We start from the raw sequence: 27,807 nt of genomic DNA on the forward strand, positions 1-27,807 counted from the left end.
GAGACCATTTAAAGGCTCAGGAACCCTTTGCAGGTGTTATGGCTTAATTATCTGATTAGAGTGGGACACTTTGAGCCGAGAATATTGCACCTTTTCACAATATTCTCATTTTCTGAGATTGTGGATTTGGGGTTTTCATGAGCTGTAAGGCATAATCATCACAATGATGACAAATCACGGCTTGAACTATCTTGCTTTGCATGTAACGAGTCTATCTCATATATTAGTTTCACCTTTTAAGTTGCATTACTGAAATAAATGAACTTTTTGCACGATATTCTCATTTTTTGAGTTTCACCTGTATTTACTAAAACAATGCGTACAGCTATTCCTGAAAAGAAAAAGATCACATTTACATGGTGCGCTGGCTATTAATTCTGGGCTTGGTTTTTTTTTTCCATTTTTCAAATTCGAATGTGTCCAAACGTTTGATATCAGACTTACTCAACTTCATTTATCCATCTGGCTTTGTAAGTCTTGCAGCTTTGGAACTGGAAAAACGATTACGACAACAATGGTGCAATCTCTGTAGATGCCAGAAGCCCCTAAAATAGAGATCGGTGAAGATCCTGCGAAGTCTGCACTCCCTGTACAGAAATCTATGATTTAAAAAGCTTTTATGAAGAGGAAACAGATGAGGGTTAGACAACAATGCAACAGAGAATAACACTGGAATGTGAAACACTACAATCTACATGAAACCAGGGCTGCTGTTAGAAACCACGGGGCCCCATACAACCAACCTGAAAGGGCCCTCTCAAATAAACACAGTTTACAATGCTTCGGTTGTGAATGAACATATTGAGTGATTGGTACCGATCACTCATTGTGTTCATTCAGCAAAGGAAATAGCTGGTAAGTGTGACATTTACCAGACCCATTCCCCACTCTCCATCCTGAAGGATCCTTTTGTGTGCTTGCAGCTGCTGGTGGAAAGGGGAGGAGGGATGTTGGTAGCACTGCGGGGGTAGGAGGGGCACACAGGGGGGCCTGGGTAGCAGGGGGAAATGTATGGTGCACAGGGAGGGTGATAGGTGTGGTGGGAGGGAGAAGCCAGCTTTCAGTTGCTGCAGAGAGAGCCATACAGGGGATCGGTTCCAGTAACTGCCCCCCTCCGCCATGCAGATCACCCTCCCTACCCACATCTACTTCACCCCCTGCTGGCCGAGGCCTCATACAGGAGCACAGGTGATACCCTGTTATCCATAGCCCTGCATAGGACTGAGGTATGTAGTGCTTACAAATATACACTGACCGGCCACTTTATTAGGTACACCTGTTCAACTGCTTAGTAACACAAATGATTAGCTGATTAACTGATTAGCAATCAGCCAATCACATGGCAGCAACTCAATGTATTTAGGCATCTAGACGTGGTAAAGACGACATGCTGAAGTTTAAACCAACCATCAAAATAGGGAAGAAAGGGGATTTAAGTGACTTTGAACATAGCATGATTGTTGGTACTAGATGAGCTGGTCTGAGTATTTAATAAACTGCTGATCTACTGGTATTTTCATGCACAACCATCTCTAGGGTTTACAGAGAATGTTCCGAAAAAGAGAAAATATCCAGTGAGCGGCAGGAGGAAAATGCCTTGTTGATATCAAAGGAGAATGGGCAGACTGGTTCAAGGTAATAGAAAGGCAACATTAACTCAAATAACCACTCATTAGAACCAATGTATGCAGAATACCATCTCTGAACGCACAACACATCAAACCTTGAATAATATGGGCTACAGCGGCAGAAGACCACACCGGATGCCACTCCTGCCAGCTAAGGACAGGAAACGGAAGCTACAATTTGCACAGGCTCATCACAATTGGACAATAGAAGATTGGAAAAACATTGCCTGGTCTGATGAGTCTCGATTTCAGCTGCGACATTCAGAGGATAAGGTCAGAATTTGGCATAAACAACATGAAAGCATGGATCCATCCTGCCTTGTATCAATGGTTCAGGCTGGTGCTGGTGTAATGTGGAGAATGGGCCAACAACAGGAAAGCATGGATCCATCCTGCCTTGTATCAATGGTTCAGGCTGGTGGTGGTGTAATGTGGAGAATGGGCCAACAACAGGAAAGCATGGATCCATCCTGCTTTGTATCAATGGTTCAGGCTGGTGGTGGTGGTGTAATGTGGAGAATGGGCCAACAACAGGAAAGCATGGATCCATCCTGCCTTGTATCAATGGTTCAGGCTGGTGCTGGTGGTGGTGTAATGTGGAGAATGGGCAACAACAGGATAGCATGGATCCATCCTGCCTTGTATCGATGGTTCAGGCTGGTGGTGGTGTAATGTGGAGAATGGGCCAACAACAGGAAAGCATGGATCCATCCTGCCTTGTATCAATGGTTCAGGCTGGTGCTGGCTGTGGTGTAATGTGGAAAATGGGTCAACAACAGGAAAACATGGCTCCATCCTGCTTTGTATCAATGGTTCAGGCTGGTGGTGGTGTAATGTGGAGAATGGGCCAACAACAGGAAAGCATGGATCCATCCTGCCTTGTATCAATGGTTTAGGCTGGTGGTGGTGGTGTAATGTGGAGAATGGGCCAACAACATGAAAGCATGGATCCATCCTGCCTTGTATCAATGGTTCAGGCTGGTGGTGTAATGTGGAGAATGGGCCAACAACAGGAAAGCACGGATCCATCCTTCCTTGTATCAATGGTTCAGGCTGGTGGTGGTGGTGTAATGTGGAGAATGGGCCAACAACAGGAAAGCATGGATCCATTCTGCCTTGTATCAATGGTTCAGGCTGGTGGTGGTGGTGGTGTAATGTGGAGAATGGGCCAACAACAGGAAAGCATGGATCCATCCTGCGTTGTATCAATGGTTCAGGCTGGTGGTGGTGTAATGTGGAGAATGGGCCAAAACCAGGAAAACATGGATCCATCCTGCCTTGTATCAATGGTTCAGGCTGGTGGTGGTGGTGGTGTAATGTGGAGAATGGGCCAACAACAGGATAGCATGGATCCATCCTGCCTTGTATCGATGGTTCAGGATGGTGATGGTGTAATGTGGAGAATGGGCCAACAACAGGAAAGCATGGATCCATCCTGCGTTGTATCAATGGTTCAGGCTGGTGGTGGTGTAATGTGGAGAATGGGCCAAAACCAGGAAAACATGGATCCATCCTGCCTTGTATCAATGGTTCAGGCTGGTGGTGGTGGTGGTGTAATGTGGAGAATGGGCCAACAACAGGATAGCATGGATCCATCCTGCCTTGTATCGATGGTTCAGGATGGTGATGGTGTAATGTGGAGAATGGGCCAACAACAGGAAAGCATGGATCCATCCTGCGTTGTATCAATGGTTTAGGCTGGTGGTGGTGGTGTAATGTGGAGAATGGGCCAACAACAGGAAAGCATGGATCCATCCTGCTTTGTATCAATGGTTCAGGCTGGTGGTGGTGGTGTAATGTGGAGAATGGGCCAAAAACAGGAAAGCATGGATCCATCCTGCCTTGTATCAATGGTTCAGGCTGGTGGTGGTGGTGTCATGGTGTGGGGGATATTTACTTGGCACACTTTCGGCCCCTTAGTACCTATTGAGCATCATTTAAATGCCATGGCCTACCTGAGTATTGTTGCTGACCATGTCCATCCCTTTATGACTCCAGTGTCCCCATCATCTGACGGCTCCTTCCAGCAGGATAATGCCCCATGTCACAAAGCTCAAATCATCTCCAACTGGTTTCTTAACATGACAATGAGTTCACTGGACTCCAATGGCCTCCACATTCACCAAATCTAGTACATACAGACATGTACCTTGGCCAACTTAGACAGGAGCCAATTAACCTATCAGCATGTCGTTGGCGTGTGGAAGGAAACTGGAGTACCCAGCACAAACCCACACAAGCACAGGGAGAACATGCAAACTCCAGGCAGGTGGTGCTGTGGTTGGAATTTGAACCGACAACCCGAGTACTGCTCAGCGAAAGTGCTAACCATTAAGCCACTGTGCTGCTCTATATCTTTTAATGTTTCTTTAATCCCCATGTAGTATTACTGTAGGTAATGATGGAGAGATCTGTCTGGGTGGGGATCCAACGCTTGTGGTTGAGTTCACATTGTAGTGAATAGTTAAAGAGTAACTCCACTTTTGCTGACAAAAAAAAAACAAAAATCCCGCTGGGTGATCCATGTACATTGCAGGATTTTAACAAACTTTGTTGTAGATTCTTCCCTTTTGTTATTCTGAAGAAAGAGCAGTTTGCTTGTCTGTATCCATGTGCAGAGTGAATCTAATGGAAGTGGTTTCATAATTATCAATCAGCTGCTGCACTTGCAGGGCTGTAATGAGGAAAATTGCAGGGTCTGCATCCCTTTAGACATAATTTCCTATTGGGACTATTTTACCAAAAATAAACTTTTTATTGCAGGGCATCCCTAAAATCTGTATCTTAGTGCAGACTTCTGGGAATGTCAGTGAGCCAATCACACAAGCAGGAAATGGTGTTTCTGAAGGGAGTTCTGTACACATTCTATGTAGGTAGCCATATTGCATAGCATTTGACGGAAAATGACAGCTCTGCAGATTGAAAAGGAAAATTCATTTTAATAACATTCAATTACAATATAACTTGTGTTGCAATTGTATATGCTATATACAGTATATATATTTTTTTAAATTTGCTATTTTTTAGGGATCCAATTAAATTTATCAATTCATCAAGGTAGGACCTTAGATGACAGATCTACCTTGGGATGTAATATAGGACTTAGATGAAGATCATCATCTACACACACGATGTTCAGGTTCCAGCAAGGTGCAGTTAGGCAATGTACTGAGAATAGAAAACCTGGAAGTGTTTCACATTGGACTTCATCTTATCTAATCTATAGTTACTTTGGTTCAACTTTGTACCAATGTCAGTATACATATATCATACCTGTGGGATTGTTCTAGAAGCTGGAAATATCCAGTAGACAGACACCACCAGTGGTGTATTTAGGTTTTGTGTTGCCCTACTCAATGCAACAATTGGCCGCCCCGCTCTCCACCCCCCCCCCCCCCCCCACCACCCCTGAAAAATGCTGCCCAAGGTAAATGCTTTGTTTGCCTTGGAGTTTATGTGTGCCTCCCTCAGTACAGACCTTCCTCCACCAAGTATAGTCCCCCTCAGTACAGACTCCCCTCCCTCAGTACACTACCCCCCTCCACCAAGTATAGACTCTCCCCTCCCTCAGTACAGACTCCCCTCCCTCAGTACGCTCCCCCCCTCCACCAAGTATAGTCCCCCCTCAGTACAGACTCCCCTCCCTCAGTACACTCCCCCCCTCCACCAAGTATAGTCCCCCCCCAGTACAGACTCCCCTCCCTCAGTACACTACCCCCCCTCCACCAAGTATAGTCCCCCCTCAGTACAGACTCCCCTCCCTCAGTACAGACCCCCCTCCACAAAGTATAGTCCCCCCTCAGTACAGACTCCCCTCCCTCAGTACACTCCCCCCTCCACCAAGTATAGTCCCCCCTCAGTACAGACTCCCCTCCCTCAGTACAGACCCCCCTCCACCAAGTATAGTCCCCCCTCAGTACAGACTCCCCTCCCTCAGTACACTACCCCCCTCCACCAAGTATAGTCCCCCCTCAGTACAGACCCCTTTCTCCACTAAAAACAGCCCCCCCTCCCTTAGTACAGACCCCCCCTCACTCACTACATACCCTTTTCTCCACTAAATACAGATCCCCCCTCCCTCAGTATAGACCCCCTCCTCCCATGAAGTACAGACCTCGCTCCATCAGTACAACCCCCCCCCCTCCACTTGTGCTAGTAGGAAGGTGTGGGGAGGTTGGATATGTCCTGGGGGTGCTTTGGAAGGCGAGAGGGCTTGTGCTCCTGTGGGGGGGGGGGTCGGATTTCAAATTCAACACCAACCTCTAGCATAGGCCCCCTCCCCTCCCCTACCCCCAGCACATATCCCCTTAACCAACCCCCCCCCCCCCCAAATCATTCCTCCATTTTTTTTAACTTGCCCCCCTTCTCGTCACTCTGTCCCCCTCCTCTGCCCAGGAACAATATTAGAAACTTGGTACAGACCTCAGATCAGCACAGACATGCACAATGGGGTCTCTACTCCTCCCCCTTCTCCTCCTCTGTAATGTGAACAACCGAGGAGAGGGGGCGGTTTCAGTGCGCTCTGCTGGGAGCCAGCCGGGGACAGAGATGTGGATCAGTGTGGCTGGTTTGGTGTTGGCGCTTGGTGTCGCCCAGGTGCAGTCCACACCACCCTGCACCCCCATAGTGATGGTACTGCCCACACAGACAATGGGAAGAGCCAAGCTCTGGCCACTCCCAGGCTGCACTCACCAATCAGCATCGGCTGCTTCCTTGTCCAGTCGCTTGGCTCCTCCCCCGGCCTGGCTGTGTATGCCCTGCAGATAATGACTCCTGTGTGCACTGCCATGTTTTGTGTCACTTCTGCCAATGGGTGGCACCGCCCCCCTCAAAAATGCCGCCCAAGGCAAATGCCTTGTTTGCCTCACATGAAATACAGCCCTGGACACCACTACTACAGTGATCTCCACTAGCTTCATGGTCTTGTGCTGAGTGGTGACCCAACTGCATTGCGAACACCGGAGTTCAGCCACTTGCCATAGCAGGAGCGGACTGACCATTTGGAAACTCGGGCACTGCCCGAGGGCCCGGGGTCAGTAGGGGGCCCCATGCGATGCCCCTGGTACCCTTTTAATGGGCTTTTTCGAGTTTGGGCAAGGACACAGGGGCCCCATGATCCCCTATTGCCCGGGGGCCCCATGAGTTGCCAGTCCGCCCCTGTGCCATAGGCACTAGATTGGATGAGGTGGGGGAGGTGACCCAAAAGCTAGTGGAGATCCCACAGCTATGGCATGCCCATAGTTATGTTGGTCCAAGCTGGACCAATGTAACTATGTGAAAGTATCCATACCTGGAATTCCTTTTTTTAAGCACATAACTGTACAAAGCTTTTAGTTTATTATTATACAGTTTTTATATAGCGCTAAAAGGTTTGCTCAGCGCTGTACATTATAGTGGGGACAGAACATGAGACAATACAGTAACAATACAATACACGAGGGGTTCGAGGGCCCTGCTCCTTGCAGCTTACAATCTAGGAGAAGTATGACCAGAAGTACATTGTGAGGTGTCTTTACTAAACCTGGTTCACGCAGAATCTCATGCACTTCTACATAGAAACCAATCAGCTTCCAGATTGTAATGCTAAATCTTAACTAAACAAGCTGAGGTTAGAAGCTGATTGGCTACATGAACAGCTGCACCAGACTCTGAGCGATCCAGCTTTAGTTAATAAACCCCAGTATATTTAAAGTGTTCCTAAACCCATTACCCTGCATTCACTATATCTGTTCTCCCCAGGCCCTGCATTCACTATATCTGGTCTCCCTGGACCCTGCATTCACTATATCTGGTCTCCCCGGACCCTGCATTCACTATTTCTAGTCTCCCTGGACCCTGCAATTACTATGTCCGATCTCCCCGGGCCCTGCATTCACTATATCCGGTCTCCTTAGACCCTGCATTTACTATATCTGGTCTCCCTGGACCCTGCATTCACTATATCCGGTCTCCCCGGACCCTGCATTCACTATATCTGCTCTCCCCAGACCCTGCATTTACTATATCTGCTCTTCCCGTACCCTGCATTCACTATATCTGGTCTCCCCGGACCCCGCATTCACTATATCCGCTCTCCCCGGACCCTGCATTCATTATATCCGCTCTCCCCGGACCCTGCATTCACTATATCTGCTCTCACTAAACCCTGCATTCACTATATCCGGTCTCCCCGGGCCCGGCATTCACTATATCCGGTCTCCCCGGACCCTGCATTCACTATATCCGGTCTCCCCGGGCCCAGCCATCACTATATCTGGTCTCCCCGAACCCTGCATTCACTATATCTGCTCTCCCTAAACCCTGCATTCACTATATCCGCTCTCCCCAGGCCTGGCATTCACTATATCTGGTCTCCCCGAACCCTGCATTTACTATATCCGCTCTCCCCGGACCCTGCATTCACTATATCTGCTCTCCCTAAACCCTGCGTTCACTATATCCGCTCTCCCCGGGCCCGGCATTCACTATATCTGGTCTCCCCAAACCCTGCATTCACTATATTTGGTCTCCCCAGACCCTGCATTCACTATATCCGGTCTCCCCGGACCCTGCATTTATTATATCTGGTCTCCCCGGACCCTGCATTCACTATATCCGGTCTCCCCGGACCCCGCATTCACTATATCCGCTCTCCCACAGTACACAGAACATAGAAATGCAATTATTTTAGTAAATGCAAACTGCTAAATTCCTTTTCTCATTAGCAGTTAGAGCAGTCTTGTCACTTCTATTAGGGTCCAGCCAAGCTATAGTTAAAACTTGAAGGAGGAGTTTTCTTTCTGCTCTAGGAAGACGCAGAACCCCTGAACTCTGTCTGGATAGTGCTGATTGGCCCCATGGTGATCACTGCACTCTCGCAAGAAAAAAAACTCTCTAGCACTACACAAAAAATTGAGCATGTTCAGTTTGCCGCCAAGGTTCTGTTCTTTCAATAGATGAATTGGGGACTGTAAAAGAAGGCAGAGAATACAGGATCAAACAGCCTTTTTACACAGTGTGGAGGAGTAAACCCTTAAGTTCACAGTGAGTATAACAAGCATGCTTTACCGTAGAAGAAGGGGAGGATCAGAGAAGTCAGGATCAAACAACCTTTTTACATAGTGTGGAGGAGTAAACCCTTAAGTTCACAGTGAGTATAACAAGCATTCTCTACCATAGAAGAAGGGGAGGATCAAAGAAGTCAGGATCAAACAGCCTTTTTTACACAATGCGGAGGATTAACCCCTTAGGTTCCATAGTGAGTACAGCTAGCATGTTTTACTGCTCTGAGGAAGGGAGCACGGCTCCCGAAATGTGTCAGTGTCTATATTAGCAGGTTCCATGACGGGACCCCCTATTCCAATGCTGTTACATGCCTGATTGCACTGTTGGTTGGTGAGTACCCATTTGTCTTTGTATATAATAAAACGCGTTTATCACGGTAAGGCGCGAGGAGTGTGCACCCTCTTGTGTGTTTTTTTTTTAGTTTTTTTCTAATGCTTTACTGCATATACAGACGGATTTCTACTGATGTGGGTTTAGGAACACTTTAACTGCACTTTATAAAAAGTCTGTGAACCTAGGAAATGGGTGAGTGGATGAGGAATCTTTGTCCGTTGGACAAGTGAGTTTGACAAACTCCAACACAGGTTTCGGGGCAGAGGGCGGTCAGTTCACCAAGTGGCATGGAGCTTCTTCTGAAGGTGACTTATCTGCCCCATCAGTGTGAATCATCTTTTCCTTTTCCTGCAGTGATATGCGCAAATCCATCAAAAATATGGGATTCAGTGACTGTCTTCTTTTAATGTTTTCATACTCTGAGCAACATGAAAAGAGCTATTCACCCTGACGTCATCACAGAGGACAAGGGGGCACTCTTTACGTCTGGAGGAAATAAATGTAATCTTCAAACATGGAAAGGTTGATCTCCATGTATAATACATAAGGGGGGGATATGATCTCCATGTATAATACATAAGGGGGGGATATGATCTCCATGTATAATACATAAGGGGGGATATGATCTCCATGTATAATACATAAGGGGGGATATGATCACCATGTATAATACATAAGGGGGGATATGATCTCCATGTATAATACATAAGGAGGATATGATCACCATGTATAATACATAAGGGGGGATATGATCTCCATGTATAATACATAAGGGGGGATATGATCTCCATGTATAATACATAAGGGGGGATATGATCTCTATGTATAATACATAAGGGGGGATATGATCTCCATGTATAATACATAAGGGGGGATATGATCTCCATGTATAATACATAAGGGGGGATATGATCTCTATGTATAATACATAAGGGGGGATATGATCTCCATGTATAATACATAAGGGGGGATATGATCTCCATGTATAATACATAAGGGGGATATGATCACCATGTATAATACATAAGGGGGGATATGATTGCCATGTATAATACATAAGGGGGATATGATCTCCATGTATAATACATAAGGGGGATATGATATCCATGTATAATACATAAGGGGGGATATGATCTCCATGTATAATACATAAGGGGGATATGATCTCCATGTATAATACATAAGGGGGGATATGATATCCATGTATAATACATAAGGGGGGATATGATCTCCATGTATAATACATAAGGGGGGATATGATCTCCATGTATAATACATAAGGGGGGATATGATCTCTATGTATAATACATAAGGGGGGGATATGATCTCCATGTATAATACATAAGGGGGGGATATGATCTCCATGTATAATACATAAGGGGGGATATGATCTCCATGTATAATACATAAGGGGGGATATGATCACCATGTATAATACATAAGGGGGGATATGATCTCCATGTATAATACATAAGGGGGGGATATGATCTCCATGTACAATACATAAGGGGGGATATGATCTCCTTGTATAATACATAAGGGGGGATATGATCTCCATGTATAATACATAAGGGGGGATATGATCTCCATGTATAATACATAAGGGGGGATATGATCTCCATGTATAATACATAAGGGGGGATATGATCTCCATGTATAAAACATAAGGGGGGGGGGATATGATCTCCATGTATAATACATAAGGGGGATATGATCACCATGTATAATACATAAGGGTGATATGATCTCCATGTATAATACATAAGGGGGGATATGATCTCCATGTATAATACATAAGGGGGGATATGATCTCCATGTATAATACATAAGGGGGGATATGATCTCCATGTATAATAAATAAGGGGGATATGAACTCAGTGTAGAGTTATTCACCCTGAGGTCATCACAGAGGACAAGGGGGCGCTCTTTACATCTGGAGGAAAAGAAATGTAATCTCCAAACATGGAAAGGTTTCTTCACAGTGAGAGCTGTGAAAATGTGGAATAGACTCCCTCAAGAGTTGGGTGTGGCCAGCTCAGTGGATTGCTGTAGGAAAGTCCTGGATTGTTTCTTGGATACACAGAATATAACTGGATATAACATTTATAGGTAAAGTTGATCCAGGGAATATCCGATTGTCTCTCGGGGGATCAGGAAGGAATTTTTTCCCCTGCAGGAGCAAATTGGATCGTGCTTTGCTGGGGTTTTTTTTGCCTTCCTCTGGATTAACTGTGGGTGTAGGATTATAACTTTTTTTTTTAATGGTTGAACTGGATGGACTTTTTTCAGCCAGACTAACTATGTCTATTGGAAGAGCTCTTCTTGTTGCCCTTCGGAATGGATAAGATTTGTCCCAACTTCAGTACTTTATAGGGAAGCAAGATTTTGAATATAGCTGTTAATTAACCACTTGAGCTTCAGAAGATTTTACCCCCTTCATGACCAGGCTATTTCTTACTTTCTTTTGGTGGTATTTGATCATTACTGGGTTTTTCATTTTTTGCAATATAAATGAAAAAAGATTGAACATTTTGAAAATTAATATATATACAGTTGCAAGAAAAAGTATGTGAACCCCTTGGGATTACGTGGAGTTTTGCATGAATTGGGCATAAAATGTGCTCTGAACTTCATCTAAGTCACAACAATAGAAGAACACAGTCTGCTGAACATAATACTACACAAACATTAGATGTTGCCATGGTTTAATTGCACATAACATGTAAACATTCACAGTGCAGGGAGGAAAAAGTATGTGAACCTTAGGACTTAATAACTGGTTGACCCTCCTTTGGCAGCAATAACCTCAACCAAACATTTCCTGTAGTTGCAGATCAGACCTGCACAACGATCTGGAGTCATTTTGGACCACTCCTCTTCACAAAACTGTTTCAGTGTAGCAATATTCTTGGGATGTCTGGTGTGAATCGCTCTCTTAAGGTCATGCCACAGCATTTCAATCGGGTTGAGGTCAGGACTCTGACTGGGCCACTCCAGAAGGCGTATTCTGTGCTGTTGCAGCCATTGTTTTGTTGAATTACTTGTATGCTTTGGGTCATTGTCTTGTTGCATCACCCATCCTCTGCGGAGCTTCAGTTGGCGGACAGATGGTCGTACGTTTTCCTGCAAAATGTCTTGATAAACTCTGGAATTCATTTTCCCATCAATGACAACAATCCGTCCAGGCCCTAAGGCAGCAAAGCAGCCCCAAACCATGATGCTCCCTCCGCCATGTTTCACAGTGGGGATGAGGTTTTGATGTTGGTGTGCTGTGCCTTTTTTTCTCCACACATAGTGTTGTGTGTTCTTCCCAAACAACTCAATCTTGGTTTGATCTGTCCACAGTATATTTTGCCAGTAGTGCTGTGGAACGTCCAGGTGCTCTTTTGCAAACTTCAAACGTGCTGCAATATTCTTTTTGTACAGCAATGGCTTCCTCCGTGGTGTCCTCCCATGTACTCCATTCTTGTTTAATGTTTTCCTTATTGTAGATGTGTCAACAAAAATGTTAGCATGTGCCAGAGATTTCTGTAGGTCTTTAGCTGACACTCTGGGATTCTTCTTTACCTCATGCAGCATTCTGCGCTGTGCTCTTGCAGTCATTTTTACAGGACGACCGCGCCTAGGGAGAGTAGCAACAGTGCTAAACTTTTTCCATTTGTAGACAGTCTGTCTTACCGTGGACACATGAACATCAAGGCTTTTGGAGATACTTTTGTAACCCTTTCCAGCTTCATGCAAGTCAACAATTCTTGATCGTAGGTCTGAGAGCTCTTTTCTGCGAGGCATGGTTCACATCAGACAGTGCTTCTTGAAACCAGTAAACCCAAAACAGGTGTGTGTTTTTTAAGGGCAGGACAGCTGTCAGCAACACATCCAATATCATCACACTGATTGGAGTCAAGGTTGGCTCACTCCTGGCTCCAATTAGCTCTGGGAGAAGTCATTAAGCTAGGGCCTCACATACTTTTTCCTCCCTGCACTGTGAATGTTTACATGTTATGTGCAATTAAACCATGGCAACATCTAATGTTTGTGTAGTATTATGTTCAGCAGACTGTGTTCTTCTATTGTTGTGACTTAGATGACGTTCAGAGCACATTTTATGCCCAATTCATGCAAAACTCCACGTAATCCCAAGGGGTTCACATACTTTTTCTTGCAACTGTATATTTTTTACAAAAGTACTTAATATGGCAGAATCCTCCTGTGTCCTAGCAACAACAGGGTGCAAGGAGACCAGGGGCGGACTGACCATTTGGAAACTCGGGCACTGCCCGTGGGCCCGGGTTCAAGTAGGGGGCCCCATGAGATGCCCCTGGTACCTTTTTCATAGGCTTTTTTGAGTTTGGGCAAGGACACAGGGGCCCCATGATCTCCTGTTGCCCGGGGGGACCCATGAGTTGTCAGTCCGCCCCTGAAGGAGACAGAAGCCACTAGCGTCTTAGGAACAAAAGGATTTTGGGAGGCAGAAGCAGCCAGACTAACTATGTAACTATGAAATAACGTTAGTCTGGCTGTCGTTATAAAAATGTCTTCGGACCATCTGTGGTCCAAGCCAGCCAGTCCCAATGTTTTCCTGTGCTGAATACACTGAGAAAAATTTCATCTTTGAAGGAAAATATATTAAAGGAATTATGTAAGGAATAAATCATATTCTGAAGGCTTCATTACTGGCATAGAACATTCACGTTCAATAACCTTCCTGATTAAGAAGAGCTATTTCTAGGTTCACTTCCAAGCGTATCAGCGTACGAAATGGAAAGAAGTGATGAAATCTGATGATGCACATAATAGTAGTTCAGAGACTCGCTATGAATGAATTTATTATTTCTTAACATAGAAGAATTTTGGAAAGGAAAAAAAAAAGTCTTACTATTTGACAGTTTTGAAAGCTTATGAATTGATTCAGCCGACGTTTTCTTAACAAGTTGAAGGAAGTCTAAAACTCACTGATTGGATGATACATTTAATGACGTTATCTACAACCATACAGTATGTTGGTTTACAGGACAGGATGGCATAGTTAACCACTTCTAGTCCGGACACTTTTACCCCCTTCCTGACCAGGGCAATTTTCAGCTTTCAGCGCTATCACACTTTGAATGACAATTGCGCGGTCATGCAACACTGTACCCAATTGAATTTTTTACCTTTTTTTTTGAGACAGATAAAGCTTTATTTTGGTTGTATTTATTCACCGCTGGGATTTTTATTTTTTTTGCTATGTAAATGAAAAAGTCAAAAAATTTTGAAAAAAAGTGTTTTTTTTTTTAAATTTTGCAAATAAATAATATTTCATCATAAATCTTTGCCAAAATTTATTCCGTTATCTTTTTAGTAAAAAAAAAAATCCAAATTAGTTTATAACCAAAAATTATAATTTTTAAACATTTTTTTTTACCTTTTTATTTTATTTTTTTATATTATTTTTTTTTATTTATTTTTATTTTTTTTACATACTGTGACCCTAGCAGTACAGTGTCACCATGGTGACACTGTACTACTTGTGGGGGGTGATGAAGATTTTTTTTTTTTTTCTACACTGATTGCTTTTACACCCATATAGGATGTAAAAGCAATCATTTCTCTTTCTCTCTGTGTGCATTCTTGCAGCCATTGAGAAGTACTGAGTGAGCTGTGATTGGTCACAGCTTGTCACATGGTACAAGGCTGTTGTGAATAGCCTTGTACCATGTGACCTCTGTGATCATTCACAGATTTCACACGTAGTAAGCAATGATGTCAGAAGTGACATTTTGCTTACTACTTTGCATGTGATCACTGATTGGCCAATCAGTGATCACATGATCGGGACCTCGTACAGAGGTCCCGTCCGACGATCGGTGTTTCACAGCGGGCACCAGATCGCGGTGCTGCGCGCTTCCAGGGAGCGCGCACAAGCATGGTGCGGGGAGGCTGTTTATAAACGGCCACCCGACCCTGCAGTGCCACCGTCCGGCCGTTTATATGCAACGGCCAGTCGGGAAGTGGTTAAGAATACTGTAATAATGCTATTAAAAGAAGTTTAGTAATACGCATTGATTGCTCTCACAGGACAGCTTGTTATTTTCTACCTTGAACTTTATTATTATTATTATACAGTATTTATATAGCGCCAATAGTATGCTCAGCGCTGTACATCATAGTGAGAGACAGTACAGTAACAATACAATGCGATACACGAGGGGTTTGAGGGCCCTGCTCCTTGGAGCTTACAATCTAGGAGGGAGGGGAGAGTGGTACAGGAGGAAATAGCTGTGGGCGATGGAGTGGTGGGAAGAGCGGAGGAGATCAGTAATTAGCTGAGGGCGGGATAGGCTGTTTCTGAAGAGATGGGTTTTCAGGGTGCGCCTAAAGGCGAGGAGGGTAGGTGACAGTCTGATGTATTGGGGTAGCGAGTTCCAGAGGATGGGGGAAGCCCTGGAGAAGTCCTGGAGATGGGTATGGGAGGAGGAGACCAGGGAACTGGAGAGTAGGAGGTCTTGTGAGGAGCGGAGAGTTTGTTTTGGGTCGTAGATGGATATCAGGTCGGTGATGTAGTTTGGGGTAGTGTTATGAACAGCTTTATATGTCAATGTTAACATTTTGAATTTTATGCATTGGGCAATCGGAAGCCAGTGGAGGGATTGGCAGAGGGAGGAGGTGGATACGGAGCGGTTGGTGAGGTGGATGAGTCTGGCCGCAGAATTCAGGATAGGAACTTTATCAGCCCTCATTGTGAAAAGTGTCTTAAACAGGGGCGGACTGACAACTCATGGGGCCCCCGGGCAATAGGGGATCATGGGGCCCCTGTGTCCTTGCCCAAACTCAAAAAAGCCTATGAAAAAGGTACCAGGGGCATCTCATGGGGCCCCCTACTGACCCCGGGCCCTCAGGCAGTGCCCGAGTTTCCAAATGGTCAGTTCGCCCCTGGTCTTAAATGAGAATTGTATTTTATGCTGGAGATAATGATTTGGGACCTTTTGGATTTTAATTTTCTATTGATACCTTCATGGTGAATTCTTGTAGGTAATGCAATCAGGACCAATTGCAGATGAGTGTCTGGAGAGTTTAGTAAAAGGACCACAGAGATGAGTTACTGCTTGAAAAAAAAATATTAAGCAACAGACAGCATGGATTCATGAAAGACAGAAGTTGTCAAACAAATCTGATTTATTTTTATGAGGGGGTGAGCAAAACCTTTGACAGAGGAGTGGCTGTGGACGTGGTATACTTGGACAGAGGGGTGGCTGTGGACATGGTATACTTGGACAGAGGGGTGGCTGTGGACATGGTAAGCTTGGACAGAGGGGTGGCTGTTGACATGGTATATTTGGGCAGAGGGGTGGCTGTGGACGTGGTATATTTGGGCAGAGGGGTGGCTGTGGACGTGGTATACTTGGACAGAGGGGTGGCTGTGGACGTGGTATACTTTGACAGAGGGGGTGGCTGTGGATGTGGTATACTTGGATAGAGGGGCGGAGGTGGATGTGGTATACTTGGACAGAGGGGTGGCTGTGGACGTGGTATACTTAGACAGAGGGGTGGCTGTGGACGTGGTATCCTTGAACAGAGAGGTGGCGGTGGACGTGGTATCCTTGAACAGAGGGGTGGCTGTGGACATTGTATACTTGGACAGAGGGGGGCTGTGGGCGTGGTAAACTTGGACAGAGGGGTGGCTGTGGACGTGGTATACTTGGACAGAGGGGTGGCTGTGGACCTGGTATACTTGGACAGAGCGGTGGTGGACGTGGTATACTTGGACAGAGGGGTGGCTGTGGACGTGGTATACTTGGACAGAGGGGTGGCTGTGGATGTGGTATACTTGGATAGAGGGGCGGAGGTGGATGTGGTATACTTGGACAGAGGGGTGGCTGTGGACGTGGTATACTTAGACAGAGGGGTGGCTGTGGACGTGGTGTCCTTGAACAGAGGGGTGGCGGTGGACGTGGTATCCTTGAACAGAGGGGTGGCTGTGGACATTGTATACTTGGACAGAGGGGGGCTGTGGGCGTGGTAAACTTGGACAGAGGGGTGGCTGTGGACGTGGTATACTTGGGACAGAGGGGTGGCTGTGGACCTGGTATACTTGGACAGAGCAGTGGTGGTGGACGTGGTATACTTGGACAGAGCGGTGGCGGTGGACGTGGTATACTTGGACAGAGGGGTGGCTGTGGACCTGGTATACTTGGACAGAGGGGTGGCTGTGGATGTGGTATACTTGGATAGAGGGGCGGAGGTGGATGTGGTATACTTGGACAGAGGGGTGGCTGTGGACGTGGTATACTTGGACAGAGCGGTGGTGGTGGACGTGGTATACTTGGACAGAGCGGTGGCGGTGGACGTGGTATACTTGGACAGAGGGGTGGCTGTGGACCTGGTATACTTGGACAGAGGGTGGCAGTGGACGTGGTATACTTGGACAGAGCGGTGGCGGTGGACGTGGTATAATTGGACAGAGGGGTGGCAGGGGACGTGGTATACTTGGACAGAGGGGTGGCAGTGGACGTGGTACACTTGGACAGAGGGGTGGCGGTGGACATGATATACTTGGACATAGGGGTGGCGGTGGACGTGGTATACTTGAATTTTGCAAAAGAATTTGACACAGTTCCCCACACACTGCTAATGTGCAAGGCAAAGTCTACAGGCTTGGAAAAATCAGTATGTAAATGGATAGAAAACTGGCTAAAAGATCGAATTCAGAGAGTGGTGGTTAATGATTCATATTCTGAATGGTCAAGGGTCATCAGTGGTGTACCCCAAGGTTCAGTGTTGGGACCCTTAATTTTTTATATATTTATAAACAATATCGGGTCTGGGATTATAACTCCTATTTCAGTCTTTGCAGATGACACCGAGCTGTGCCGGGAATAACGTCCTTACAGGATGTCTCCAACTTACAAGTCGACCTCAATGCTCTGTGTAATTGGGGAACTATGTGGCAAATGAGGTTTAATGTTGATAATGTAAGGTTCTGCACTTGGGGGCAAAGAATATGCATGCATCATACATACTAGGGGGGTACAACTGGGGGGGGGGGGGGGGTACAACTGGGGGGGGGTACAACTGGGGGGGTACAACTGGGGGGGTCAATGGTGGAGAAGAATCTGGGGGTTCTGGTAGATCACAAACAAAAGAGAGCAAAATCCTCTCTTGTATTGGGAGAGGTATAGACTCCAGAGAGAGAGAGATATCACCCCCCCCCCCCCCCCGGTACAAATCATTAGTAAGACCTCATCTGGAATATGCAGTTCAGTTTTGGGCACCAATTCACAAAAAGAACATTGGGGAACTGGAGAAAGTACAGAGAAGGGCAACCAAACTGATAAGAGGCATGGAGGAGATCAGCTATGAGGAAAGATTAGAGGAACTGAATTTATTATTTCTTGAGAAGAGGAGATTAAAGGGGGATATGATCACCATGTATAATACATAAGGGGGGGATATGATCACCATGTATAATACATAAGGGGGGATATGATCTCCATGTATAATACATAAGGGGGGATATGATCTCCATGTATAATACATAAGGGGGATATGATCACCATGTATAATACATAAGGGGGGATATGATCACCATGTATAATACATAAGGGGGGGATATGATCACCATGTATAATACATAAGGGGGATATGATCACCATGTATAATACATAAGGGGGGGATATGATCACCTTGTATAATACATAAGGGGGGATATGATCACCATGTATAATACATAAGGGGGGGATATGATCACCTTGTATAATACATAAGGGGGGATATGATCTCCATGTATAATACATAAGGGGGATATGATCACCATGTATAATACATAAGGGGGGATATGATCTCCATGTATAATACATAAGGGGGATATGATCACCATGTATAATACATAAGGGGGGATATGATCTCCATGTATAATACATAAGGGGGGATATGATCTCCATGTATAATACATAAGGGGGGATATGATCTCCATGTATAATACATAAGGGGGGACATGATCTCCATGTATAATACATAAGGAGGGGGATATGATCTCCATGTATAATACATAAGGGGGATATGATCTCCGTGTATAATACATAAGGGGGGGAAATGATCTCCATGTATAATACATAAGGGGGGATATGATGTCCATGTATAATACATAAGGGGGATATGATCTCCATGTATAATACATAAGGGGGATATGATCTCCATGTATAATACATAAGGGGGGATATGATCACCATGTATAATACATAAGGGGGGATATGATCTCCTTGTATAATACATAAGGGGGATATGATCTCCTTGTATAATACATAAGGGGGATATGATCTCCATGTACAATACATAAGGGGGATATGATCTCCTTGTATAATACATAAGGGGGATATGATCTCCTTGTATAATACATAAGGGGGGATATGATCACCATGTATAATACATAAGGGGGGATATGATCTCCATGTACAATACATAAGGGGGGATATGATCTCCTTGTATAATACATAAGAGGGATATGATCTCCATGTACAATACATAAGGGGGGATATGATCTCCTTGTATAATACATAAGAGGGATATGATCACCATGTATAATACATAAGGGGGGATATGATCACCATGTATAATACATAAGGGGGGATATGATCTCCATGTATAATACATAAGGGGGGATATGATCTCCATGTATAATACATAAGGGGGGATATGATCACCATGTATAATACATAAGGGGGGATATGATCTCCATGTATAATACATAAGGGGGGATATGATCTCCATGTATAATACATAAGGGGGGATATGATCTCCATGTATAATACATAAGGGGGATATGATCTCCATGTATAATACATAAGGGGGATATGATCTCCATGTATAATATATAAGGGGGGATATGATCTCAATGTATAATACATAAGGGGGATATGATCTCCATGTATAATACATAAGGGGGGATATGATCACCATGTATAATACATAAGGGGGGGATATGATCTCCATGTATAATACATAAGGGGGGGGTATGATCTCCATGTATAATACATAAGGGGGGATATGATCTCCGTGTATAATACATAAGGGGGGATATGATCTCCATGTATAATACATAAGGGGGGATATGATCTCCATGTATAATACATAAGGGGGATATGATCTCCATGTATAATACATAAGGGGGATATGATCTCCATGTATAATACATAAGGGGGGGATATGATCTCCATGTATAATACATAAGGGGGGGATATGATCTCCATGTATAATACATCAGTGGATCATATAGTGAACTCGGTGTAGTTATTCACCCTGAGGTCATCACAGAGGACAAGGGGGCACTCTTTATGTCTGGAGGAAAAGAAATGTAATCTCCAAACACGGAAAGGTTTCTTCACAGTAAGAGCTGTGAAAATGTGGAATAGACTCCCTCAAGAGTTGGTTGTGGCCAGCTCAGTGGATTGCTGTAGGAAAGTCCTGGATTCTTTCTTGGATACACAGAATAAAACTGGATATAACATTTATAGGTAAAGCTGATCCAGGGAATATCTGATTGCCTCTCAGAGGATCCGGCAGGAATTTTTTTCCCTGCAGGAGAAAATTGGATCATGCTTTGCTGGGTTTTTTTTTGCCTTCCTCTATATCAACTGTGGGTGTAGGATTATAACTTTTTTTTTTTTTAATGGCTGAACTGGATGGACTTTTGTCTTTTTTCAGCCAGACTAACTATGTCTATTGGAAGAGCTCTTCTTGTTGCCCTTCGGAATGGATAAGATTTGTCCCAACTTCAGTACTTTATAGGGAAGCAAAATTTTGAATATAGCTGTTAATTAACCACTTGAACTCCAGAAGATGTTACCCCCTTCATGACCAGGGTATTTTTTGCTTTCTTTTGGTGGTATTGGATCATCACTGGGTTTATCATTTATTGCGATATAAATGAAAAAAGATTGAACATTTTGAAAAAAATATATTTTTTTTTACAAAAGTACTTAATATGGCAGAATCTACCTGTGTCCTAGCAACAACAGGGTGCAAGGAGACAGAAGCCACTAGCGTCTTAGCAACAGAAGGTTTTTAGGAGGCAGAAGCTGCCTGCATCCTAGCAACAAAAGGACTTAAGAAGTCACCTGTGTCCTAGCAACAACAAGATGCAAGGAGGCAGACGTTGCCTGCGTCTTAGCAGCAGAAGGACTCTAAATGTCAGGAGCCACCAGAATTCCTAGAAACAAAAGTACTCAGCGTATATTTAAATGTTTTTATTTTTTCAATTTTGCCCTTTAAAACCACTTGATCTCCGGAAGGTTTTCTGTGACCAGGCCATTTTATGCTATTTAGCACTGTGCTACTTTAGCTGGTAATTGCGCAGGCATGCAACTCTGTACCCAAACAAAATTTATATAATTTTTTTTTCACACAAATAGAGCTTTCATTTGGTGATATTTGATCACTGCTGGGCTTTTTATTTTTTGTGATATAAATGAAAAAAAGATTGAACATTTTGGGTAAAAAATATTTTTTTTTTACTTTCTGCTACAAAACATATCCAACTTAAAAAAAAATCTAATTTCTTCATAAATGTTGGCCAAAATGTATTCTGCTACATGTCTTTGATGAAAAAAAATCCCCAAAAGTGTATATTCATTGGTTTGCGTGACCGTTATAGCGCCTACAAACTATGGTAGATATATTGGATTTTATTTTTATACTACTAATGACGGTGATCAGCGACTAATAATGGGACTGAGATAGTCCGGCGGGCAATCTGACACTAACTGTCACTGGGGGGAATTGACTAACTGCCACTGACATTACCAGTGACATTAATACAGTGATCAGTGATAATACTATAAACTGTCACTGTACTAATGACACCGGCTGGGAAGGGGTTAACATCTAGGGCAGGGGTCTGCAACCTTTAAGACATAAAGAGCCACTTGGACCCATTTCCGAGAGGGAAAAAAAGACTGGGAGCCGCAAAACCATTGCAACATTTAAAACAAATCCGACACTGCATATATTGCAAAAAACGCTCTGGTCATGAAGGGGGTTTAAGGGCCCAGTAAGCAAAGGGTTAATCAGGGCCACAGTGTATCGTCATAATCACAATCATAGCCTTAGGTCAGTGGTGGGCAACCTTTTTTTTCGACTGAGCCAAATCTCGCCAAAACCACAATTGAAATTTATTTTGAGAGAAACATTTTTAAAACTGAAAATACATCCCCCATATAGTAATTCATCCCCCATATAGTAATTCATCCCCCATAGTAATTCATCCCCCATAGTAATTCATCCCCCATATAGTAATTCATCCCCCATAGTAATTCATCCCCCCTATAGTAATTCATCCCCCCTATAGTAATTCATCCCCCATATAGTAATTCATCCCCCATATAGTAATTCATCCCCCGTAGTAATTCATCCCCCATAGTAATTCATCCCCCCTATAGTAATTCATCCCCCCTATAGTAATTCATCCCCCATATAGTAATTCATCCCCCCTATAGTAATTCATCCCCCCTATAGTAATTCATCCCCCCTATAATAATTCATCCCCCATATAGTAATTCATCCCCCCTATAGTAATTCATCCCCCATAGTAATTCATCCCCCATAGTAATTCATCCCCCATAGTAATTCATCCCATATAGTAATTCATCCCTCATATAGTAATTCATCCCTCATATAGTAATTCATCTCCCCTGTAGTAATTCATCCCCCCTGTAGTAATTCATCCCCCCTGTAGTAATTCATCCCCCGTAGTAATTCATCCCCCCTATAGTAATTCATCCCCCCTATAGTAATTCATCCCCCCTATAGTAATTCATCCCCCATAGTAATTCATTCCCCATATTGTGTGAATTCACTTACCTTTGCTCCGCGCGTTCCTCTCGCTGGGTTCCCGCGCCGTTCTGGTCTTCAGGGCGGACTGTGAGAGGAGAGGAGTTCGTCACGCTGCCCCGCCTACATCCGGGCTGCCCCGCCTACATCCTGACAGCCAATGTTTTCCAGCGGGCGCCCGGCACACAGAAGATCTACATTAAAAGAGCCGCGGCTTGCCGACCCTATTGCCTGTCACCTGGTGGGCAGTGTGCTCCGGAGCCGCAGGAAAGGTGAAAAAGAGCCGCATGCGGCTCCGGAGCCGCGGGTTGCCGACACCCGATCTAGGGTGATCAAGGGGTTAAATATGTGTCTAACTATGTGTAATGGGTGTAATGTGTGTAATGTGTGTAGTGTGTGTAATATGTGTGATGTGTGTAATGTGTGTATTGTATGTAGTGTGTGTAGTGTGTGTAATATGTGTGATGTGTGTAATGTGTGTAATGTGTGTAGTGTGTGTTATATGTGTGATGTGTGTAATGTGTGTATTGTATGTAGTGTGTGTAGTGTGTGTAATATGTGTGATGTGTGTAATATGTGTAATGTGTGTAGTGTGTGTAGTGTGTGTAATGTGTGTGATGTGTGTAATATGTGTGGTGTGTAATGTGTGTAATGTGTGTAGTGTGTGTAGTGTGTGTAATGTGTAGTATGTGTAATGTGTGATATGTGTGATGTGTGTAATGTGTGTGTGGTGTGTGTGGTGTGTGTGATGTGTGTAATATGTGTAATGTGTGTAATGTGTGTGTAGTGTGTGTAATGTGTGGTGTGTGTGATGTGTGTAATGTGTGTAGTGTGTGTAATGTGTGATGTGTGTAATGTGTGTAATATGTGTGATATGTGTAATATGTGTGATGTGTTTAATGTATGTAATGTGTGTAATGTGTAATATGTGTAATGTGTGTAGTGTGTGTAATGTGTGTAGTGTGTGTAATGTGTGTAGTGTGTGTAGTGTGTACTATGTGTAATATGTGTAATGTGTGTGATGTGTTTAATATGTGTGATGTGTATAATATGTGTGATGTGTGTAATGTGTGTGATGTGTGTAATGTGTGTAATGTGTGTGATGTGTGTGATGTGTGTGATGTGTGTGATGTGTGTAATATGTGTAATGTGTGTGATGTGTGTAATGTGTGTGATGTGTGTGATGTGTGTAATATGTGTAATGTGTGTGATGTGTGTGATGTGTGTAGTGTGTGTGATGTGTGTAGTGTGTGTGATGTGTGTAGTGTGTGTGATGTGTGTGATGTGTGTGATGTGTGTAGTGTGTGTGATGTGTGTGATGTGTGTAGTGTGTGTGATGTGTGTAGTGTGTGTGATGTGTGTAGTGTGTGTGATGTGTGTGATGTGTGTAGTGTGTGTGATGTGTGTAGTGTGTGCTGCTTTTACTAATAGATCTCTTATTTACTCGTCTCTGCTCTTCAGGGATGAGAAACAGGGAGATAATTTCTTCTGTTCAGAGCTCTGTGTTAATTGTCAACACAGAGTTCTGGGCTGTGATTGGATACAGCTGATCAGCAGGTCCCGGCCATGAATGATTGAAAGTTGACTTTTCTTTTGAATGTTTTGTAAAATCACGTTTACACTTAGAACGCACATGCGGCCGAAGAAAGATTTGAGAGTCTCTTTACTGAACGTTTATCTTCGAAAAGAAAAATCTCCCACTCTTCCCCTTTACATCAGGGTACCTATCAGAGTCCCCCCTTACATCAGGGTTCCCATTAGAGTCCCCTTACATGAAGGTCCCCATCAGAGTCTTCACTTTCATCAGAATCACCATTAGACTCCGCCTTTACCTCAGATTCCACATCAGTGTCCCTATATACATCAGGGTTCCCATCAGAATCCCCTTTACATCAGTTCTCCCCGTTACACAAGACTCCTACTCAGACACACCCCCCCCTTACATCAGGTCCCTCAGCAGAGCACCTCTTCCATCGGAGTCCCCATCAGAATCCCCCTTACATCAGGGTTCCCATCAGAGTTCTCCCTTACACCAGAGCCCTCACCACAGCCCCACCCCCCTTACACCAGAGTCCTCGCCAGTGCCCTCCTTACATCAGGGTCCCCAGCAGAATCCCCATTAAATCAGGGTTTCCATCAGAGTCCCCCAAAACACCAGAGCCCCCCCCCCTTACATCAGGGTCAACATCAGAGTTCTCCCTTACACCACAGTCCTCACCAGATCCCCCCTCCCTTACACCAGAGTCCCCAGCAGACCCCCCCCCTTTTACATCAGATCAACATCAGAGTCCCCCTTACATCAGGGTTCCCATCAGAGTTCTCCCTTACACCACAATTCTTTACCAGAGCCCTCCCCCCCTTACACCAGAGTCCCCACCAGAGCTCCCCCCCCCCCCCTTTTTACATCAGGATCAACATCAGAGTTGCCCCTGGCATCAGGGTTCTCATCAGAGTTCTCCCTTACACCAGAGTCCCCCCCTCCCTTTAACATCAGGGTCAATATCAGCATCCCCCTTGTATCAGGGTTCCCATCAGAGCCCTACCTTACACCAGATCCTCCCCCCTTACATCAGAGCCCCCATCAGAGTCCATCCTTACCTCACACTGGAATCTGGAGAGCCAGGGAGCATGGCTTAGCAGCAGGTGGAGCTGGAACAGGTCTGGAGGGATGGAGGGAGGAACCCGCACTGAGGACCAGAGGAGGTTGGGGGGGGGTGTGGTGGATGTGGAAGAGGCCCTGACCCTACTTGTGTGTGGGACAGATACAATCATGCAGCGGTTCACATCTGGCCCCCAGGCTGTAGTTTGGAGACCCCTGATTTATGGAAATTGAAGTGAAGCTTGATGCGGGTCCATTGCAGGCGAGAAATAAACCAGGAGATCAGCTGCTAATGCATCTGTCCATGAACTGTAAGGTCCCATTCACACTTGTCATGCAACGTTGGAGTCCACAGTCACATGACAGGTCGCACCCCATGTTTTCCAATGAGTTCCATTCAAATATGTGCAACTTCAAGTCGCAACAAATTGAAAGTAGTTCCTGCACTACCGACTGTCATGTGACTTGTGTGTGCAATTTTGTACAGCCCAATGAGTCGCACTCATCCGAAGTCACATAAAAGTCACATCAAAGTTGCACTGTAAAGCCATAATGAAAATTTCAGGATGTTGAAGTCGCTCAAGTGTGAGTGGAGCCCAAGTCTTCATGCACACGGGACGTTATCCTATGTGTCCATCCCCAGCATGTTCTCCTATGTGTCCATCCCCAGCATGTTATCCTATGTGTCCATCCCCAGCATGTTCTCCTATGTGTCCATCCCCAGCATGTTCTCCTATGTGTCCATCCCCAGCATGTTATCCTATGTGTCCATCCCCGGCGTGTTCTCCTATGTGTCCATCCCCGGCGTGTTCTCCTATGTGTCCATCCCCGGCGTGTTCTCCTATGTGTCCATCCCCGGCGTGTCATCCTATGTGTCCATCCCCGGCGTGTCATCCTATGTGTCCATCCCCGGCGTGTCATCCTATGTGTCCATCCCCGGCGTGTCATCTTATGTGTCCATCCCCGGCGTGTTATCCTATGTGTCCATCCCCGGCGTGTCATCCTATGTGTCCATCCCCGGCGTGTCATCCTATGTGTCCATCCCCGGCGTGTCATCCTATGTGTCCATCCCCGGCGTGTTATCCTATGCGTCCATCCCCGGCGTGTCATCCTATGTGTCCATCCCCGGCGTGTCATCCTATGTGTCCATCCCCGGCGTGTTATCCTATGCGTCCATCCCCGGCGTGTCATCCTATGTGTCCATCCCCGGCGTGTCATCCTATGTGTCCATCCCTGGCGTGTTCTCCTATGTGTCCATCCCCGGCGTGTCATCCTATGTGTCCATCCCCGGCGTGTTATCCTATGTGTCCATGCACACATAGACTGAAATCAACATTTTTTGGCTGGAAAAAAAACCCCCAGGACTAGTGGGATTCTAGAGGAGGTTTTTAGCTGGAAAAACGCACTGAACAATGCTGAAATACGCGGTAAAACATGGTAAAATGTCAGAAACCGTCATTTTTGGACTTTTTCCAGCAAAAAAAAATTTTTTTTCGGTAAAAAAAAAAACATTAAAAATAAAAACGTGGGAAAACACTGGTAATTGCCGCAAAATTCTGCTAAGCGCTAATGCAAAAAAAGCAAAACACTGTAAAATTGGGGGGGGGGGGGTTTAAAAGAAAGTTAAAAAAAAGCAAACACGGGAAAACACTGCTAATTGCATCAAGATGCTGCTAAATGCTAATGCAAAAAAGCAAACCATGGGAAAACACGGTAAAACGCCACATACCAGCGTTTTTGGACTTTTTTTACCAAAAAAAAAATTTTTTTGGTAAAAAAAAAGTTAAAAACTCAAACGTTGGAAAACACTGGTAATTGCAGCAAAATGCTGCTAAACGCTAATTCAAAAAAAGCAAAACACAGAAAAATGGGGGGGGTTAAAAAAACCCGGTAAAAAACGCAAACACGGGAAAACACTGCTAATTGCATCAAAATGCTGCTAAACGCTAATGAAAAAAAGCAAAACACGGTAAAATGTGGTAAAATAACACAAACCGGAATTTTTTTACCAAAAAAATTTTTTACGGTAAAAAAAAAAAGTTAAAAATGCAAACGAGGGAAAACACTGCTAATTGCAGCAAAACATTGCTAAACGCTAATGCAAAAAAGCAAAAAAAGCTAAAAATCTCATGTTTGTAATGTGCCTTTACACAGCTATTGTTACCAGTGTTATCAAAAAGTCCCGTGTGCATAGAGAAGCCAAAGGTTGATAGAAACCTACATGCTGTCATGGCTGACATCCTAGCCGCCTGACTGGCTCCAATATCAGTGGATCAGGGTCCTGGAACAAGTATGCAGCAAGTGAAGTCAGAACAGGTAATTGACACCCTTGTTCTGGGCCATTGGTTAAAAGTATTCATCAACAAACAAGTAAGGCTACAGGCTTTTTCAGAAGGGGAG

The sequence above is a fragment of the Staurois parvus genome, unplaced genomic scaffold, assembly GCF_062004578.1.
Source record: "Staurois parvus isolate SC_StPar_1 unplaced genomic scaffold, SC_StPar_1.0 ptg000248l, whole genome shotgun sequence".
Taxonomy (NCBI): Eukaryota; Metazoa; Chordata; class Amphibia; order Anura; family Ranidae; genus Staurois; species Staurois parvus.